This window comes from Mus musculus, chromosome 18 (genome assembly GCF_000001635.26).
Source record: "Mus musculus strain C57BL/6J chromosome 18, GRCm38.p6 C57BL/6J".
Taxonomy (NCBI): Eukaryota; Metazoa; Chordata; class Mammalia; order Rodentia; family Muridae; genus Mus; species Mus musculus.
Window position 1 is genome coordinate 4991522 of NC_000084.6, and position 15915 is coordinate 5007436.

At 45.4% G+C, this 15915-nt stretch overlaps 1 protein-coding gene across 22 annotated transcripts in view; it reads left to right on the forward strand.

Moving 5' to 3' along the window:
* Nucleotides 1-15915, forward strand: part of Svil (supervillin) — a 198827-nt gene that overhangs the window by 71055 nt on the left and 111857 nt on the right. Inside the window, exon 1 of one of the 22 annotated variants that reach the window (XM_006525793.4) lies at nt 2087-2466. The exons of 20 other annotated variants lie outside the window; for them this stretch is intronic. The gene's annotated coding sequence lies outside the window, so the exon portion shown is untranslated. Of the gene's footprint in view, nt 1-2086; nt 2467-2637; nt 3629-15915 lie in introns of those variants that run through there. One more of the 22 variants, XM_006525794.4, reaches the window with a different exon arrangement.

Consider the following 15915-nt stretch of genomic DNA (forward strand, 5'->3'; position numbering starts at 1 on the left):
AGCACTGGCCTCTGAGGACTGGGACCTTTCACATCATCAATGATCAGTTCCCCACCAATGTGGTCACAGCCAGTTCCATATGAATTGAGACTTCCTCTTCCCAAGTAACTCTTACTTGAACTGAGCCGATCATAGAACTGACCATAGAACTGTCGAAGACAAACATGGGTCTGTGTATATGGAGGCCTGTCTTTTCATCGGTATTTTGAGATCTTGATGGCCATAGCTATGTGGTTGTCCTTAACGTGGAAAAAGCCAACTCTTCCATATTTTTCCTTTTCATGGATTTTTAGCAAATTTTAGAATAAGCTCAAAATTCCTTTGTGTTTTTGATAAGAATTATATAATGCTTACCGATAAGTTTGGTATTGATATCTTTATTATGCTGATTTCCTCAATCCATGAACATAGTCCATGTCTACTGATATATTGAAATCATCTTGGATTTTTTTTCAATGTTTTGTGGTTTTATTACTGGTTTATATCTCAATATTTTACCTTTTTGGAATGATGGCAAGTTGTATTTTATTTATTCAATGTTCATTCTTGATATAAAGTCAGTATCATAAAATGCATTCTCCTTAGCAACGCTGACCCGTTTATCTACTTATTTTTGACCAGTTTCTTTGTGTAGCCCTGGCTGTCTTGGAACTCACTCTGTAGACCAGGCTGGTCTTGAACTCAGAGAACCACCTGCCTCTGCCTCCTGAGTGCTGGGATCAAAGGTGTGTGCCACCAAGCCTAGCTTGATGTATTCAGTAATAATCATTATTGTTAAAGGGGTAGTGATCAAGAACAGTGCATTGAGAAATGGTTACTTATCAAAGATGCTGCAAATACCTGAGGATAGCAAAACTCAATTCTTAGCAGTAATTTAACTCACTTGAGTTTTACATTTTCTTACAACATTTTGTGGGATTCTGGGTCTGGTAAGCATTTTCCGAGTTAGCCCAAAACTTGAGGCCCTTGTTTAAATGGATTGTATAATTAGAATTCATTGAGATCTAGATAATGAAAGTCAGAAAGGATAAAGAGGAGACCAGGGGCTCAGCCTGCCTCACTCCAGATCCATCAACTAGAGATTGTGGGGCTCCAAGCAGCAGCCCCAGCTCATGGAGGCTGGGTGTCTATCCAGACACACTGGATCTTCTTGTAGGAAAACAAAGCTGGGTGGCAGCAGAGACCCAACGTTCTTTCCCATTTTCCTCGTAGTTGACATATTCTTTTTTGAAATTTTTATTTATTTTGACTCTGGCTGCAGGACAAGCTTAAAACTGCTCACATAAATATGTATAGCAAAGTGAGCACATTTGTGTTCACCTCTAACCCCAGCACTGAGGAGCCTGAGGCAGGAAGTTTGTTGGGTTTAAGCCAGCTTACCTTGCATAGTGAGTTCTAAGCTAGCCTTGGCTACCTAGCAAGAGTTGTCTAAAAAACACAGCAAACAAGCAAAGTCCAAAATCTTCAGAGCTGGGAGATAGCTCAGTGGAGAAGAGCACTTGCCATGCAAGCCAGAGGACCCCAGAGTCCTTAGAGCTTAATGTGATAATGTGACTTTTGTGGGTCCTCTAGCCTCAATGTTGAGGGGGTGGAGACAGGCAGATCCAGGGAGTTCACTGGAGAGGCAACCAGTCTGAACTAGAGTAAGCTTCAGGTTAGGGAGAGAACCCACCTGCATCATGGCAGAAGGTCCAGAGCCATAAAGGCACCCGATGTCTTCCACTGACTCAAATGTATGCAAATGGACATACATGCCTGTGTATACACAGACACATACTACAAACACATCAGAGGCACTTAAACAGGATAAAATAAACCTAAAGATGAGGGAAACACTAAACGTGTGAGAAAGAACATAAGATGTGGATTGCAACTCAAATTGGATGTCAAATTATAATGAAAACTTTTGTGTAATTGTCATCTGGAAGTGGATTAAAAATTGGCTTGACAAACTCTTTTAACCCTTAAATAAAACAGACTGAAGCCAGTGTCCAATTGCTACACCCCTCCAGGGTATCTGCTGTCTGATCTTTAAATCATCACATAAAAACCACACATATTTGTAAGGCTTTGATCCATGGATAGAGTTGTGATATTTAGCTTTTTCATCACCACAGTCTCCTTTCCTCATGGCTGTAGCATTCTTTTGGTATTTTGACCACACAGCAGAGCACCCTCATCTTTTCACCTGAGCAAGGGTTGTTTCTTAGGGATCCATAATCTCCTGCAGGGTTAATTAGTAACAGGGATTCTGACCCTTGTTGTCAGCCCTCAGCACTCCTCCTTGCTGCTGCAGCTGGTGGTCTGGGAACTTGATAGCAGAGGCAGACCAGCCGGAGGAGGCCTACAGAGCACACAGCTTTGTTCTCAGCCTGAGACTTAAGGAGCTTTGAGATTTACATGGAAGCTATCTCAAACAATTAAGACTCACCCTTATCCTTGTAAACGGCAGGGATGATTGCCCTGGTAAGTACTTTTGTAAACAGAGTTGCAGTATTTAGTTTTGGTGTTTAAAAAGTGCAAGTGGCTATTTAAGAAGTGGTTGCAATTGGTTTTTTTCCTCCTCTGTTTTTAGTGGTTAAGGACTGTCTGGTGTTGTGTCTTGTTGACTGGGAGGATAAACCTGGGTTGTAAGCAAAATGTTCACAGAGCTTTACAAAATACTTCTGAAAGTGCCGTTTTCTACTGATGGGGAATACTAGTCAGTGTAGAGAGGGCTACACTGGTACAGTTTGTAAAGGCCGGTGCTACCGTGTGTGCTGTGTCACTGTGTACCCATCTGTCCATGTGTCCTCTCTTTGTGGTGTTTAGGATCCGGGTTTTATCATAGCATTTTGTTCATTCTGTTAGTTTAAGCCCTTGGGTAAGAGGCGTGTTTGCTCATCTTACTCTGTACTGTCACCTGCTCAGCAACCTGCTGTACCTTTTAAATTTCTCTATAACACAAGCTAGAGACAATGCAGCCAATTGAGTTGCTCTCAGAGTGGCTGCTGGCCAGGCCTGTTGCAACAGCTGATGGCTCTCAGTGTCAGGAGCTATTTCTGCCCCATTAGCTGCTATCAGGCCATAAAAGGCTGGTCCCATGTGGAGTTGCCACATTGCCTCCGATTGTGTCCTCCACGGCAGTGTCCTCAGGTTTCATGTGGATTTACCCAGTAATGGATGACTCTGCCAAGACCAGACTGGGCAAGCGCAGCCTCGAAGACACCAGGGGCCTGGGAACTTCAAAAAGAAGACTCTTTTTATTAATATTTTGGTGTTCTTCCTTCAGAGAAACTCTTGGGATATAGCCCTCACCTATTTCCGGAATCTGGCATCTCAGCACCCTCTGGAAAGCACCGATCTAAATATACCCTGCTGTGAATCACCCCCCTGATAAAGGCCTTTGCCTTGTTTGTTGACCACTGATCTTGTGCAGTGCTGCTGATCTTACTTGGGAAATGTTGTTTTTTGTTTAGTCTTTAAAGGTAGTATTCATCAAAGAGACTGTACTCAAGAATACCCAAGGCTGAATTAGAGGACATAGATGGTTTTTGTTTTTGTTTTTTCTTATTACAACAATAAGGGGAGTGTACTATGTTCCTGGCCCCTCTCACTTAGAGGAACAAGGATTACACAGAAATTTGAAGTAAGTGAAAAATCTTTCTATGTATCTAAACGCAGCTGTGTATCTGGAAGAAGCTCTCTGTGAGCATGATTCCGGGGGAGTTGTTGTTTCAAAGCTTCACAGTTTTCTGCCAGTACATGCTAGTTACTGCAATTACCCTTTGGCTATCCTGGGGTGTAGTTTAGGGGTTTGGAAAGATTGGATTTTCTTACAAACAAAACAACCTACTTTATAACACAGAGAAGTTTATTACTGACAGTTCGCTTAATATAACTTAGTAAGTCCTATCTACAATTTAGCATTTGAATTTGGAATTAAAGAATTTTTCCAATACGGGCTGTCACTTTATTTCACATCTGCCTGTCTGTCGTCTATCTCCATCTATCTATCTATCTATCTATCTATCTATCTATCTATCTATCTATCTATTATCTATCATCTGTCTATCTATCTATCTACCTACCTACCTACCTATCATCTATTTATCATCTGCCTATTTGTCATTTGTCTATCAGTCTATCTATCTGTCTGTCTGTCTGTCTATCTGTCTACCTGTTAATCTGTTATCTATCTACTTTGTCATTCAATGTGGTGCTGAATATCAAACCCCAGAGCCTCCAGCATGCTCAGCATTTGTTTTTCCACAGGGCTATACCCTGGTCCTAACTCACGTTATTAATTCATGTGAAACTGCAAAGGCCTGAGTCTTGTGTGTGCCTTCTCTTTGCTTTCAGGCCAGTGCTGCTCAGATTCTGATATCCAGAACAGCTTTGGTCCAGAATCTTAAAAACTCTCAGATGAGGCTCTAAGTTTGTCACTGTAGTTCATTTTTAAAATTTCCAATAAGGGGTGTTACCGTGTCTTTTTAATTCCTGGGGAGAGAGCTCTGGAGTCTGCTCTGTAGTTTGATGATTTGGGGCTGGAAAGCAGTGGTGAGGTGTAGAACATAGCAGGTGGATTTGACATGTGCCACTGATAGAATAAAAAAGGTGATCTATGACATGAAGAAGTATGCACAGCCACTATTATTTATAGAATACTTCTAGTGAGAAACACCCCTGGGGAGCCCTCTATGCTGCTCCACTGGAAGCTGTGCCATTGGTGAAATAGATTTGTACATACATACCTGCTGCTGCTGTGCAAGGGACTCAGCTGGAAAGGGTCAGTGCTCAATCTGCATGTTGTATGTAGATGCATAGAGGGTTTCTATGGCCAGTAGTATCCCTGGCTGAGAAGAACTGTAGTATGAATTGTGAACACACACACCGCAATCATGGCAAGGGTCAGGGTGGGGCTGCCCCTATCAATGAGCCAGAAGAGCCCTCAGACAAGCCTAGCAATTGACTGTCCTCCTAGAAATAGGGCCTCATGTCACCCTCTGAAAGTGAGTAGCTGTGACATAGATGCTAAGGAGAGGTGGTTTGTGACTGACATTGTTCCTTCTGTAGGACAAGATGATGCCTGTTAGCTAACCCCCAGAGAGAGGCTTTTAATGGATCAGTTGAACTATCAATAGTTTTAATAGATCAGTTGAGCATAATCTTTGCAGTTTGGTAAAGTTTTGACCCTCTGTGGACATTCCCCTTTCATCCAAAAGACACTTGTTTATCTTTGCCTGAACTTCTGAGACATCTGGAAGACTGAGTTCTAGTCCCTCATGCATACCTTTGAGAATACCTGGGGACATTAAATGTTCTACAGCAGAAGACTTGCAGGCACGGGCAAAGCCTTTGGATTTTGCAAGGATACCCTGGGAGCTGCAGCAGGCAATGACATAGGCCATGAGCAGTTATCCAGTGGAAACCACCTCCATTGTTGGAACCTGGCTTGATGAACAGGAAGTCATGTCCTCATGGGTCTGACTGTCTAGACCCTTTAGGATGATCCTTGTGTTACAGGGTAGGGAGTGTCTTGCCAGGATGACAAATATCTCCCCATCTAGAATGTTTGCTTGTTCCCCAGGCCTCTGTGTCTGTCTGTGATGTGACCAGCCACCCTGTGGCAAGTCTTGCCTCGGACCTGTGCTTTGCTGGTAGTGGACTCCCTTTTCTTTCAGCTCTTCCTGCATGTATCCAGTCTAATGTCAGATGTTCTTTGTAAACAAACTCTTACCATGCTATTTCTCAAAGTGGATTTGTCATATTCCTCTCTGCCCTGTGCTACTATCCAGACCCCTCAGCCTCTCTCTCAGGATCCTCCTACCACCAGGCCTTTGCTGACGTCCTCTCCAAAATGCTCTGTGTGCCTGCCTGAGAGATATCACATGACATGAGCCAGAGTGTCCTCTTACTATCTGTCTCTGGCTCTAAAGACCTTGACACTAGCTTCTACTGTAGGATTCCTGGTGCTCTACAAATCCTGGTGTCCCCCCTCTACAAGGGAGGTAGGGTAGCCAACAGGCATTGGGTCTCAGTACCCTTGATCTTATCTTACCCAGTGGCCATTCCACAAATGTAAGTTGTTTGGATTGGATTGAGTTGTGGCTTTATCAAGTCATAATTTAGCTATGTTCTGTCAGAAGCTTGGGGTATTTCTCCTGGAATATCCACTGTGGAGCCCAGTGCTCACTGTTATATGGATGTCTTTTCCTCAGTTCTAAATATGCATGCAGAAAGATGTCTTCCTGTTACAAGTCTGACGAGATTTCTGGATGCAGGCTTTTGCCAACACAGGAAATTGAGGTACACTTGGCAAAGACAGACTCTTTAATGTTGGAGTCTTGCCTGAGTCCTTGACTTGGGTACTTTTCCCTATTAGGCATTGTCTCAAGTAGCATGTCCTGGGAGGGGACTTGCACTATTGACCTCCTCGGGGACAGTAGCACTTTGGTGTGGTTCAGAAAGGTCTTAGCCTCAAAGAGATATTTGCCATGGATGGTTCTGAAGAAAGCATGTGTTTCACTCAGAAAGTCAACCCACTAACCCCAAACACAGTTCTAACCCAGACAGAGCTGGGTGTTTCTGTAAATGTGATGTAGGCCCAGTTCTCCTCTCTGCCTTAGGATCAGTGATTTTCCCTTCCCTGGTGAAGGCTTGCTCATTTCTCCAGCTTCCTGGGCATCTCACTCGGACAGAACACTGGACTCAATAGTGTGAGGTCCAGAAGGCTATAGAGTGTGCCTGTCCTTGGTGACTACATCCCCTAAAGAGATTTGGAGAACATAGTGAAGCCCTGGTGCCTGTCAACGGCAAGTACCACACAGTGAAATAAACCTACCCTGGCATGTGCCTTCCAGGGCTGCAGTGCAAATACTGCATGGGGGCCTTTCCCCCCAACCCAGAGCTCCTGAGGCATGTTACCCTCAGTGTGCCCATTCTACCAGGGAACCACCTGAGCCTTGAAATGGGGGAGGGGGCCGGATTTGAATGCAGACCTATGTAATGACACCTCACATCTCATAACTCCTGAATACCAGTGTGGCTTCAATTGTAATAGTAGTTGCCAGCTGTCTTAGTCCATATTCTGGGTAATTTATAAAGAACCTATTTCTTACAGTTCATGTCCAAGGCTGTTTAAGGTAAGGAAGGAGTGACATTGTTGGGACCTCTGGCAAGGCCCAAGGAGCCTCATGTGGTGAAAGAGCTCATGTGCCATAGAACATGTTCTCCTGTGACAGAGCCACTCTTGGCTACCCTATTATCACATCCACACAGAGGCTTATGTGGCCGATTGCCTCCCAGGGGTCCTGCCTACAGTTACCCTTACCATGTGCTTTGGAGATGCAGGCTCTGGCATATGAAGCTTGAGGGATAGAGTGAATGTGTGCAAGAACTACTACCATCAAAGAAAGAAGGGGAGAGAGGAAGGTGAAGGTGGGGAGAGAGGAAGGGGGAAGATGGGGAGAGGGGAAGGGGGAAGATGGGGAGAGGGGAAGGGGGAAGATGGGGAGAGAGGAAGGGGGAAGGTGGGGAGAGAGGAAGGGGGAAGATGGGGAGAGAGGAAGGGGGAAGGTGGGGAGAGGGGAAGGGGGAAGATGGGGAGAGGGGAAGGGGAAGATGGGGAGAGGGGAAGGGGGAAGGTGGGGAGAGGGGAAGGGGGAACATGGGGTTGTGGAGGAGGGAGAAGACTTACAGACTGCTTTCTCCTCGGGGACCCATTCCTGTGTTCAAAATGAAGCTTCCTGGTGAGCTGCATGGTAGAAGGCTTCCCGGAGGCCCACTTCCTATTTCAACCAGTCCCTCCCATCTCTAATGCTGTCCTTCCGCCTGTACCTTCATGTGTACCTCCCATCTCTCTAACTTTGAACTTCTGTCTCCTTCCTGGCTCTGTCTCTTTGTGTGGAATACATACTCAAGTTTCATCCTTCTAAATAAAGCTCCCCTGACCTCCAGCCTGCTCTCCTGCCAATGACTTTCAGTCCTCACTCAAACCCTCCTGTTCCTCCTGCCCAGCCTTGTGAGCACCTCTGAGGCTGACCACTCTGTAGGGAGCCCACCGCAGGCCTGGGCCAGTGAAGTGAATAACTTTCTCTGTATTCTTTGCACTTGCACACACACACACACACACACACACACGCACACACACACACATTTATACACACACATACCCACACATACACATAAACATGCACACAAAGACCCACAGACATACACACAAATATGCACACACAGACACACACACACACACACACACACACATACACTGCCCCCTTCTGTTCCCCAGTCTCTCATATTAACATTTCTATTTTCAGGGCTTTTAAAATGTATTTTAATTATCTTCTGTTTCTCCATTTGCTTGCCTGCCCACCTAGGACATGATGCACACACAGGTTGTCATGTGGTGCAGTCTGGGGCCTGTCCCTGTTGGGTGGGAGGTGTTCATGTATGAGTCTCAGCTTTTCACTTTGTGAGTAAACTCTGTGTTCTAGTTAGTTGTCTGAACATTTGTAGTCTGTATATGTAGCATTGGTAGAATTATGCATAAAACACAAAATCAGATTCTGAATGGCCATCAGCAGCTTTTATACACACTGCACTGTGTGTGTGTGTGTGTGTGTGTGTGTGTGTGTGTGTGTGTGTATTGGCATATGCACAAGTTTGTGTTTGTGTATGCAGGTGCACATAAATGCATACGTGAGTAACTCTACCATAGTTCAATGTGGAGTCCCCGTCTCAGCTGCTCTCCCCCTTAGGTTTTGAGGCCCGGCCATTCAAAACCTGGAGCTCATCCAATAGACTCCTGGCCGTGACCTTCAGGGACCCACCTGTGCCCACCGCCCCAGCACTAGGCTCACGGGGTTCTACAAAGCTTGTTCAGCAAGTACTTTACTGCCTGAGCCATCTCTTCCGCCCCCACACTGCCAGCTTTCGGCATTCAGTTAATTGGAGGCTTCTTGTCTCCTGATGGACCTCTGCTTTTGCTCTAAGCACACAGACTTGTCTGGTCACTTGGGGTCAGCTACGTAATCACCTAACCAAAAAATGCTTGTATGTCTGAAGAGACATAAAGATTTCAGAAATTGTCTGTTCTAAGTGGATGTTGTATGGAATTTTACTCCATCTCAGCAGAAATACAACACATTCACATGTTTTTGTCTGTTTTTTGTTTTTTGTTTTGTACATGTGTTATATACTCCACAAAACAAAACATTCAAGCCCAAAGTGAAAAAGGAAAGCGGGGCCTTTTAGCTTCGAATATATTGAATTAAGAAGTAGCTTAAGGGAAGTCATCACTTTTGGAAAGTTTTATATGCACACATTCTTGGTATTGTGGTGCTGCTGAATATAAGCCAATCTTGTTCTACGAGGGGGCAGGTGATCATGAAGTTGAGCAACGCTTGTCCATGCTGTGTCTGGCTCATATCATGAGTGGCTACTGTTACGAACACAAAATGGCATTCTGATTGTTTGCAGATATTGTTTCTGATTCTCAATCAGCTAATTGTATAGATCTGAGTCAGGCTAGACAAGAAGGGGGCTTGGGGAACAGGTGGTGGTGTAGCTCAGTGGTAAGGCCCTGGGCTTTATACCAGCATTGCAAAAAAAAATAAAAAATAAAAAAATAAAGACAAACCATGAGGAAGAAAATTTAAAATTCAAATGACTTAGTTGTTCTGTTATGTAGATGCTTCTCCAATTTATGCTTGTAGTCTTAATTTCTATGAGACGTTCATCTTAGCCAAGGAAACACAGCCATTTGGCTTTATGATTTCATAATTTTTATGGAAAGTGATGAATTTTTAAATTTTTGATTACATTAGAGATGTGGTGCTGGTGATAAGGATGACTGAACACTGTGAGGCGTGTTTTACCTATAGAGGACAAGAGCCTTATCTTTTCGTTTTGGAGTTTTTGTTGTTTTGTTTGTATTGTGTCTAAGCAGGCTCTCACTGACAGAGCTGATTTATTTAGAGGCTTCCTGTGGCTTGCTGGGGGGAAGGCAGATTGGGGAACGCTGGGAATTGATGTGGAGACCATGATGTGGAGACCATGATGTGGAGACCATGATGTGGAGACCAAGGGCAGCTTACTTGGGGTTCGCTTCCTGCTTCCAGCAGAGAAACCTGAAATGGGGGGATGGGTGTCACCTCCAGGACTGCCTCAAGCCATGGCTAGGTAGAGGTCACACTGTGACTTTAGAGTGTTCTTTGTCCTCTGGGCCTTGGTGGCATCTTTCTGGTGAAGAGGTTCTTACACATTTCTGTTCTGTAATATAGACTTTTCAGAGACTAACATATTTGATCATTCCTAGGTAGTGGCTCAAGAAGGGATGCAGGAGGAAGTGAGAAATGGCTGGAGGGAGGCTCTTGCTAGGTCTTCCTGTTCTGGGCTGCGTCTGCGTCAGGGTGCCCCCATTGCTTGTCTATTGGTGATTCTCCCTTCTTCTCCAGCCCTGTGTGTTGGGACCTCTTTTCCCTCTCTTCAGATAAAACTCTTGTCACTCCTTTTGTATACATTCAAATACTCAAATTTTATTTCCTCTAATCTGACTTTCTTTCTCTTCAGCACTTACTTTTCTTCTGTGAATTACCACTGGGGCAGCAAGAAAAGACAGGATGCTCTTATTTTCCAAACGGATGGTGACTCTGCTGCCTCTGCCCCTTGGGTAGCTCTGTCTTGGGACACTCACCATCAACCTCTACTTTCTGAGTACTTACATGTGTGAAGGCGGATGCAGTGGGAAGCAGCGAGCTGTGTTCTAAAGGATGCTCGCCCACACGTGCCAGGCTTCTCAAGTGCCAGGTCTGCTACAGTGTAGCACTCACTCATCTGGAGCTGCAGCTTCACTCCATGAGCCCTCCCCACCAGCCTCTGCTTTATTTCTGTGACTCGATCTCAGAGCATTGCATCACACACCCTCAGTGCAAGTACCTGCTTGTCCTTTCTTCATGGCTCACATTTCTGTCTCCTGTAACCCTTACAGTTTATGCAGACTCTGTTCATAAGCTTCTTTCGTTTTAAATTTGCTTCATGCAAGCAAGAGCAAGTCAGATGCCCCTTCCTGACTTTTTAAATCCGTGTTCTCTCTGCTGGCATAAAGTTCCATTTATAGATGCTGATTCACCATGGAGCAAAGGTTGATGGTGCTCTCATCCGACCAGGGTGTGATAAGCCATTGACTTTACAACTTTCTGACTTTGTTCCAGAGCTTTATTGAAAGTGGAAACAGCTTCACCTGCAGGTTGTAATTTATTATTTACTTGCTGCAGTTGTGGGAATTGCATCCTTCCTGCTTGGGAGACTAGTGCTCTATCATGGAGCAACAACAGCCCCAGTTCCCTCCTTTGCTTTTTACTTTAAATTACCCAGTCTGGGGCTGTACATATGGTGCAGAGGGTAAGGCACTTGCTGCCAGGCCTGACTGACCTGCCTTCAATCCCTCAGAGCTATATGGTAGAATAAGAGAACTGACTTCCCAAAGTTATCCTCCCATCTCCACATTGTGTGCTGTGCTATTCCACCCCACCCCTTCTCCCACACTGAAAAAATAAAATGTAATTATTTTTTTCAATTGCCAAAGCTGGCCTTGAACTGACTTAATAGCTCTGACAAGTCTTGAACCGGCCCTGCTTCGGGTTTCTCAGGAAACTGGATTACAGATACGCTGGAAGACCATGCTGAGGATTTTGAAGTGATTTTAGGATGAGTTCATTCCCATGAGATAAATGACTGCATGTCAGGGGAGACTCAGCAAAACTAGTTTACACCTGAAACATTGGGTCTGCAGACTTTCTTCACATTTTTCTTTTTAATACCCTTAAAATTTTTTTCTGGTAACCTCTGACACGAGTTTCATATAAACCATTCCATCCTTCCTTCCTGCCTCCCTATGCTGTGCTCCATACATCCCTCCCTGCCTTCCTATGCTGTGCTCCATGCATCCCTCCCTGCCCCCCGCCCCCCATGCTGTCCTCCACTCCATCACGTCCTGCCTCCCTATGCTCTGCTCCAGTGCATCCCTCCCTGCCTGGTGTGTTTACTAGGACCACTCTTTACTTTGCACATTGGAAGGGCCTGTTTGGGTTATGGCTTATAGGGTTATAAACATTTCATCATTTGTCCTTCACCAGATAATTATTTCATTAAAAGTAAATTACAATTTATTTAGACACTCAGATGGAAGTACATCCAGCTAGGGACTGAATGCTCTAAGAACTGAGAATAAATTTCCTTGGTATTTTAATGAGTGTTTTCTGAGCACAGCTCCATGCATGCAACTGGCTGGCAGGAGAACTCATCACATGTGATGTCTAGATTCAAGAGATCAAGTTTATAACCAAAGGAAGATACTGGCAGGTCACCTGCAGCAGGAAAGCCATGTCTCAGATAACCATTGTAAGTGGTAATTTTGTTGAGTTAATGCTTTAAGGAGAGGCCTGTGAACAGAGTAAGGAAACTTGCAATACCCCATAGACCTCAAAGCCTCCCGCTTTCCAAAGGCTCATGTAAGGAGTGGTGGGGACAGTCATTTGTAGGCCTATGCAGTGCATGAGGCCGGGTTTGCAGAGGAAACATCTAAAATGATATGCTTCCTGAAGAATTTGAGGCTTGTATCAGAGGAATAGTTTGAGAGGAGCACAGCATAGGGAGGCAGGACAGGATGGACTGGAGCACAGCATAGGGGAGCAGGGAGGGATGCATGGAGCACAGCATAGGGAGGCAAGGAGAGATGCATGGAGCACAGCATAGGGGGCAGGGAGGGATGCATGGAGCACAGCATAGGGGGCAGGGAGGGATGCATGGAGCACAGCATAGGGAGGCAGGGAGGGATGCACTGGAGCACAGCATAGGGGAGCAGGGAGGGATGCATGGAGCACAGCATGGGGGGGCAGGGAGGGATGCACTGGAGCACAGCATGGGGGGGCAGGGAGGGATGCATGGAGCACAGCATAGGGAGGCAGGGAGGGATGGACTGGAGCACAGCACAGGGAGGCAGGACAGGATAGAATGGAGCACAGCATAGGGAGGCAGAGATCCACACATGCATGCCCTCACACTGGGGCAGCTGAGTACAGTTTGGTAGGTTCTTTGAGGCCCTGACCACATTAAATGTTCATTCCCACATTCTGAATTATGAATGCAGAGATCCATGCTTCTGCCTCCTCATCACCACCAATGATGCTTGAGGGGAAAACCAGCCTCACATAGCAGGGCAGCATGGCGATCTGGGACAAGGGAACCTGCGGTCTCCACATTGTCCATATCATGTGCTTTGTCTAATTTCTTGCTTGGGTTGCGGGGGAAATTGGATGAAACATTTGATGACAGCTTTAGGCAGCCCTACACATTGCTTCTTAGTCACTCAGTCCAGCTCTTTGGGAGTACGGACTTGAAAAGTCTGATTTAGCTTAGGGGGGCACTGAGATGGGTTAGGGAGGGAAAGTCCTTCCTTAGAAGAGCTATTAATGCCATGCACAGATAGAGAGGGCAGTGTATGAAGACCTTGAGAATTGTCCAGGCCCCAGCACAAGAGACAAGAACCTGAAGAGAGGACTCAGAGCCTACTTAGCAGATGCGGGGTCTCTTTTTATGCCATTTAGAGGATGGGGCAGTCTCACAGCATAATCCAGCCACACATGTTCTCACAGGTTACCTCACAGGAGGAAAAATGGGGACCGGATGTGTACCACCAGCCACTGGCCACCGGTGTTCCCTTTGATGTAAACTTACCCTGGCTCCTAGAAGTCTCTTAGCTAGTAGGTTGCCTGTTGGTATCTGTGTGAAGGGAAGCTGCTGCAGGTGTTGTGGCCTGAGCAAAAGCTGGCTTCTAGCATCATATCCATACACTGCTGTGGTCCCTAGTGGTCATGTGTTACACTGGGGATGGGTGGAATCCTGTGATGGGTGTGTTTGCCTGGCTAGCTGGAGGCATCTGGCCTTTATCACCAAAGGTGGTGGTGGTGGTGGTGGTTTTCCTGCAAATGTATATAGCTCACAAAGCTGACAGAGGTATGCAGAGTCAGAAGCCCTGGTGGGAGAACAGGACTCTACACTGTTGACCTGGACAAATACAATGTGGCTCAGAGCTTGCACAAGTGCAAAGGAAGTTTTGGCTCACATTAGTGTTAGAAACATTGCTGCTTTCTGGGAGAGGGGAGAAAGAGAGGGGGTGGGGTGGAGGGAGTTTAGCTTTTACTAGTGATCTTTAGTATCAGTGTGAGGCCACCACTGAGAAGAACAAAAGTACTGCTGGGCAGTGTAAGAATGCCCCTCTGAGGGCTGCATAGGATCCAAAAGGGTCCAGGCTAGCTGTGCAGCCAAACTCCAAGGACTTAACCTTGACCCCATCAGAGGCTATGACTCAGGGGCTATCTCAATGTCCTTTGGAAGTCTGGTGGACATCCAATTTCTAGGCGTCCTATTTCTGTGGGAAGCAGCTGTTATTTCTTTTTAGACAAAACTGATTAATCCATAGGTTCTTTTTTTTTCCTCCCCTGCTCTGTCTGTGTTTGCTCTCTTGCAAGCAGCTGCTTCCTTCTTTGGGCATTAACCTTGATGGCAGCTCCCAGACTGAGTGCTATCGCCTGTCTCTCTCCTTACTCTTGTGTTTTGCTTTGCAGGTCTGGGGATCTAAGGAGGGCCTCATATGTGTTTGACAAGGTCCCTGCCACTAAGCAACACCCTTAGTCCACAGTCTAAAACGCCCCTTCCCCTTAACACACAGAGCTTTGCTGTGAACTTGTTGCTTTCGTGGGAGACTCCCCTTGGGCAGAAGTTCCATCAGTCTGGCTGGCACAGTGTTTTCTGAGCAGTCTCAAGCAGCCCTCCACAGAGATGCACGTAGATTTACACAGGGCGTACACTACGTTCCTGTCACTGTTCTTTTCCCCTAAAATCAAACTGGATTAGACTGAATTTCCCCAAATACAAGACTTTCCTGTTTCTTAAAACGAAAGAATGCAGCGACCTGTTCTTAAGTACAAGAAATAAAAAAGGTAGGGCTAATTCCCCCCTTCCTCAGTTTACCCCTTGCATGCAGAGCCCATGAATACAGGGGTTTAAATGGATTAGTGTTGCGTAGCACAAACACTCCAACCCAGATGTTGAGCTAATGGAGTTGTTAAAATAACCAATGCAGTAGACTGGGTTACCAATTGGCCTTACGTAGTTCGTCAAAAGAGTGGTGAATATTTAGGGACACAGTAAGGAGAGTCATTCTCTCTGTCTTCCTCCTCTTCTGTCCCCTCTTCTCCCTCCTCCTCCTTGTCTCTCTCCTCCTCTTCTCCTTCCCTTTCCTGTTTCTCTCCCTTCCCATGTCTTCCTGTCTTCCTTGTTTTCTCATATTCTCTTCTCTTCTGCTGCCTCTTTTACTCATCAGCAGCTAGCAGGTCAAGACGTAAGCACACAGCCATGGATAGCTATAAGTCCTCCTGATTTCTGTGGATACCAAGATCATTTTTAAGATACAGATTTGTCAAAGTCTTCCCTGCGGCACACTCAAGAACCACAGGGTAACTATGAATGTGGCCTAATACGAAACTATAAACAGGGAATATTATGAATCGCTACCCCACCCCCACACACACACACCAACTTTGCTTTGTAACCTGATTTTGTAGTTCCCAAGTGTGGACTTTGTAGATGACATTGCTGATTTCATTATTGTGTCAAAAAGTTGGACACCCTCACTAGTCTGGTAGCTTTTATGATATGGTACTTCTGAAAATGATCAGGTAGAAATTCTTAGGTGTTGAAATATAGACTCTGATTTCTATGCACCATCATGTTTTATGGAGAGGTTCTTGTTAAAGTAATCTGGTAATCTCTGTATGTGTGTGCACTTACATTTCATGCATGCATCCGTACTGATGAATACCAACCAAGGATGGTTGTACTGATATTTTTGAAATAATATAGTTTGCTCTTGGT